The sequence below is a fragment of the Hevea brasiliensis genome, chromosome 18 (assembly GCF_030052815.1).
Source record: "Hevea brasiliensis isolate MT/VB/25A 57/8 chromosome 18, ASM3005281v1, whole genome shotgun sequence".
Taxonomy (NCBI): Eukaryota; Viridiplantae; Streptophyta; class Magnoliopsida; order Malpighiales; family Euphorbiaceae; genus Hevea; species Hevea brasiliensis.
The window spans coordinates 33,089,708-33,095,707 of NC_079510.1; positions in this window are offsets into that span (position 1 = coordinate 33,089,708).

The window sequence follows — 6,000 nt, forward strand, 5'->3', positions numbered from 1 at the left end:
AAACACTATTTTATTTCCATATATTAAAATTAAGAGCATATAGATTAAATTATTTATTTATATTTTAAAATTAATATTAGCCATGTACAATTCTCTAGCATATATGTAAAGTGAGCATGGTTTCTCAAAGTGTTGATATATAGCATTTTCTATGAAAAATAATTTTTTTTCTAATGTTGTTACATGACACTTTCGATTAAAAGAATAATGTGCTAATTAATAAAGAAATTAATATGCTAATTAATAATTATTTAAATAGTTGTAAGTACATAATTTAAATCATTAATACCAATATTTGTATTTATAATTTATATTCATATATTTATTATGATAAATAATATCTATTTGAAAATTAAAAAAAAGTAATTTTATTTATTTTGTTATTTTAATTGCATTTACTCAATAAAAGTATATAAATTCTAATTATAATGATAGCAAGAATTATAGATATAATGGTAACGAATTAACTTAACATTTAGCTTCAATACTATAAATATATATTAACATATATTATGTAGATAAATATTACCAGAATTCATATAATATTATTAAAAATATAAAATTTACTGTCATATATAAGAATTAATGTATGTTACTGTTAAAAAAATTATAACTATCATGTTACTGTTAATATTTTATAATAAAATTATAATTATAAAAAAAAAATTTATTGGCAATAACAATTATTGATGTCAGAAGTTTATTAATGGTAACAACAATGAATAATAATTACTGTCATATTACAGTAATTGTTAATTTTATAGTAACAAAATTAATGTCGAAAAATATTTTATTATTAATTTCAACATTTGTTATAGTGTCTAAACTTTATATAATACAAATATATATATTTTTTTCTTTTTTTCTTTTCTTTATCATCATTATATTTTCATATTATTAGTACTTTTTTAGAATAATATTAAAAATAATAAGAAAGCTAATATTTAAATATTTTTTAATATATTAAGAGGAAATAAGAAAATTTTTATATTTTAAAATGATGATATGATTTAACAAATCTCAAAGTATTTTATATTTTTAATTTGTGTTTTTATTTTAATTTTATTATTATTAAAAAAAATTTTTATATTTAAAATATTACGAAATTCATTAAAAAAATTTTGAGATAAAAAGTTACATACAATTAATAAAAATAAAATAAGGAGTAGCTATCAAAAAATTTAAGATATTATTTTATTTTTTTGTATTAAAATTAAAAATTAGTTATATATTATGTATATATTAAAATTATTAATATCTATGTGCAAAACAAAACACTAGCAATTCCTTGTAGGAGTTAATATAACTTTTCATGATTCTGCCACATGTCACTCCCTATGAAGAATGAGTGTTTAACTTTTTTTTTATAGTAATTAATTAATTATTTTTTTATTTTTTTCTTAAATATCATTATTATTGTGATTATTATATTAATTTTTATGATTTAAATGATTATTTTATTTATCAATTGATTATCAAAATTTAAAAACTTTGCGATTAAATGTGTTATTTAAAATTTATTGTATTATTTTTTTAATAATTTTATTTATATAAAAATATAATATGTTGATTTATATTTTATTTTCATTTAATGAAATATTTTTTTTTAATAAAAATTTAATTATTATAATTTAATTCACATTGATTAAATAATAGACATATACTTTACATAATTGTTCCCATTTCAAACATTCCTAAACTTTTGAAGAGTTATATCTTAAATATTTTTTTTATTAAACATATTTACATGTAATCAATGTACATAATATTATTTAAATAATTTATATTATTTTGCTTGAAATTATTATTAAATTACTTATTTAACTCTAAAAATTTTTAAAATCAATTTTAAATATACAAACCAGAAAATAATAAAATGTGTTAATTAATATTATATGGTTTTACCCATTTTTCACTTCATGATTTGTAGTTTATTTTATGATAAAGTGGTATTTCTCTTCATTAAAAGGTTCTGAGGTGGAGCAGAAAGGTGTCAATTTGGAATAAAAAAAGTGAAAATTAAAAAAAAAATGTCTCGTGATTACGCTCATTTTTACTTCAAGGTTTAAGATTTATTTTATGATAAAGTAATACCATATGGTAACGATCTATTAGCAAACACAGCATTTTATCTAACTTGTTAATTTTCTCTGATGTAGCATTAAAATAGTATTTTTAATTATTTTTAATAATTAAAAATAAAAGAAAAAAAAATAATTCACGCATTGTTGAGATATTTCATATAAGAAAGAGATTTTATTTAATTTGGGCATAGTAATTCCAAAAGTGAGGTATACTAATGTGAAGTTCTGGATGAAGACCTTGACTTTTGAAATCACTATCAACAAATTTCTAAACTTGGAGTTTGCACTTTCACTTTTGGAATCACTATCAAATATGGCTAATCTACTATAAACTCTCGTATGAGTTACTAAATTAGTATTACTAAGAATTTTGGTAGGAGCAATAGTTCTATCGTTGGAATGACTAGATTAAATCAATGTACTTGATTGGCTAGCCACATGTTCCTCACTTCAATGAGATGGCCGATACTTTTTTCATTTTGGGTACGGCTTTCATTAGCACTGCCCTTGAGAAGTTCATGATTGAAGTCGCCTTTCAAATTCATTTGGCCTAAAGACTTGGGCGTCATAAAATACTGAAATTAGCAAATTGAGTTTTTTAGAGAGAACATGCATAAACTTTTTCATGGTACTCATAAAGTGAATGATCTCAAATTCTAACTATTTTCGAAAGTTAAATAATTCATTTAATTTAATAATGATACAAAATCTCAGGATACCACTTTATCATAAAATAAATTACAGACCCTGAAGTAAAAATGAGTGAAATCACAAAGTATTTTTTTATAATTTCAACTTTTTTTTTATTCCTTGCCAGTTAATTTGTCACACCTTACCCCTCTGTAAGGCATAACATGATCCCGTAGAATATCTAATGAACTACCGCACTTCACCAACCGATAACTCATTAAGTACCCTACAAGGGATTTTAAAACAATTTTCTTACTTTTGTTAAGTGGTGAGCATTTTTTAATAGGTATTTAAAACATTTAATTAAAATTAAAACTAGTTAATATTTTTGGTCCATTTTATTTCTCCGCAAATTTTATAAAAATTTTGACAGAGTTCCATTTATATTTTGAGAAAACAGTTCTTCAAATACCTGTAAAAAAGCACTTCCAAATTTTTTTTTCAACCACTACAATTTCACAGTCAATCTCAACAATTTCTCAAATATCAAAATTCTACAGTCAACAATTCTTAATTTCCAAAATTTAATCATCAGTAAAATAATATCTATCAATCTCATTCAAATTAAAATAAAACATTTCCATTCATTAAAGACAACAAACTATATATATATACATCATACCAAATCTACAGTATGAAAATTTCACTAAATTTTATTACAACTTTATACAAACTTTGTACAAACTGCTCAAGACCGATTTACATGTCTATACATTTATATGCAATACATACATCAAAATAAATATTTACAGGCAGGGTATAAATTATACCCGATAACTTCAAGTTGATAGATCCTCACACCTCAGCAGCTCAGTCTGCTGCTTCTCTAGTCTCTATATCTGCGACAGCAATAAAAGCTATTGCTGAGTACTAGGACTCAGTGGTGCACAACATACTAAAATAATCTTTATGTAGAACTTAAATAACATTTATTCAAAAATTTGATTGAACATGAGAATTAAATACAAATCATAAATTATGAGATTTTAATCCTAAAAAATTTCATTTTGAAGTATCAAATTACATTTCATAAAACTTACAGTTAGATCATGCTATTCGAAACAAATAGAATCTCAATAGCCAGAGGCTAAAGAGAAATCACATCACAAGGCTAGCTAGCTCAAATATATGGATATCCATTCACATCCTCTTCTATTGTCACACCTCAACACTTCTCCAGAGAAGGAATCAAAATTCGAAACTAATTACCTCCACTAGTCATGCTAGTGAGGTGTTCAAATATATGGTCATGACACTGTGGTTTCAAAACTTATCTTAACAATTTGCTAAACATTGCTATTTCAAATATATACAATAACTTTCACAGTTTAAATCAAAACATCATAAATAATGTCACAAATAAACTTTCAACAATTTAATGCAAAAGTAAAATACATATTTCAATCACTTTATCAATGAATTTTAAAGCATAGTGATGTTGTGCACAAACCTCAAGCGAGTCGCCTCTTGGCCTTGATTCGGTTCCTCGGGTTCTTTCCCGGTATTCTTTTCAACTGAAACACACAATTTTACAGTGTTTCAGTACCATAACTTAGCATAAATCTAAAAATAAATTTAACTTCACTTTTGCCTAGCTCTAACATGTTAAACTCGATGTTCTTGAAATTTTGTGTTTCGGGGTTACTATTCACTACACTATTCAAGTCAATTTGTTGACTTTTTAAAGCTTAATAGGTATGGGAATTCCAACTTCACCCACATACCACATTTTGGTCACTAAATTTGTTGGTTTTAGTTGTTTATTCAAATTCTAAGTCTTTTAGGCAAATTTGATAAATTTTCAGTTTTGATGTCTAAGGTTGCACTGTTCTATTGGTCACTTTTCTGTTGGAATTTGGCAGAACTTCCTTCATAGAAAATGTTCCCTATTGTATTAAGTTTATTATCCTTTTTGAATCACTCCAATTGGAGTTTTGTAGCTCAAGTTATAGCCATTTGAACCATGGTTGCCGGATTGGTGCTGGCAATTTTGGGTCACCAACTTGGGGTGGCTAAATGACTTGGTTAATGGCATAATTTGGGTTAGTGTTCTTCATGAAAGTTTTAGGTCTATATCTCATCTAACCATTGATAAAATTTCAGATTATTTTGATCTGCCTAGCTCAAGTTATGGCCAAATGAACAAACACTATTTATTTGGTCAGTTTGTACAGAGGCAGACTGTGATTTTTCAAATTTGGTCAATTTGTTCACTAGATTTTGGTCACTTTTTGGGCATGCTTCCTGAATGAAAATTGTGTCATTTAGTGTCTATTTTCATTTCCAATTGGTCTTATACCAATTGGACTTGTAAAATTTCATTTTTGGTCTCTCAAAGGTAATTTGGTCATGCTGCTGGCTCCATCCGAATTTGGCCTTAACTCCAACCATTCCAACACAATTCATTTGGTCACAAATGACCATTTTTCACTTCACATTAGGTCAAACATATCATTTATCAATTTCTCCAAATTTTTGCCTCTAAACCCTAGGTCTCAAACCCTAACCACACTAATTCATTGCATTTAACTAATTCAAAGCATATAAACACAATCTTTCAACTCATTCAAGCATCCTAACATGTTTAACTCGATCAAACTCATGCAAATCACCCTCCCCTTCATGCTGGCCAAATTTCAGTTTAGTCCTTCACACATATTTTTATTTCATTTCTTTAGTTTCTAAGCTCATTTAAGTAACTAAACTTGCATTTAAAGTAGAAAGTTAAAAGTTAGCATACTAACCTTTCTTAGGTGTCTTTTTCCTCTTCTTATTTCTCCTCCTTTCTTCTTCTTTCTGTAGACAATAGCTAAATCAAGGGTCTAGGTTAAGATTTACTTAAGGACTTTAGGGGAATTCATGGTTAATTTAGGGTGTATGAAGCTTGACTTAAGAGCTTTAATGGAGTTTTGCAATGGTGAGGGAGAGAGAGAATGAGGGCGGCACAAGGTGAGGAAGAAGAAGACTTTTGGTTTTTTTTTTTTCTTTTCCTTCTTTTATGTCTTATGAAAGACCAAAAATCAATTTAATTAAATATATTAACTATTATTTTTATGGCATCATGCATGATGTCATGCATGATGTCATAACCTTTTTAACTTTTTCATTTTCTTTTTTTTTTCTATTTTTTTTTTCTATTAGTTCTTTAATTTAATTCTCGATCCCAAAGTTTTCTTTTCTTCGATTTTATTTGACAGTTAGGTCAGGAGTCAGCTCTCGGGGTTAA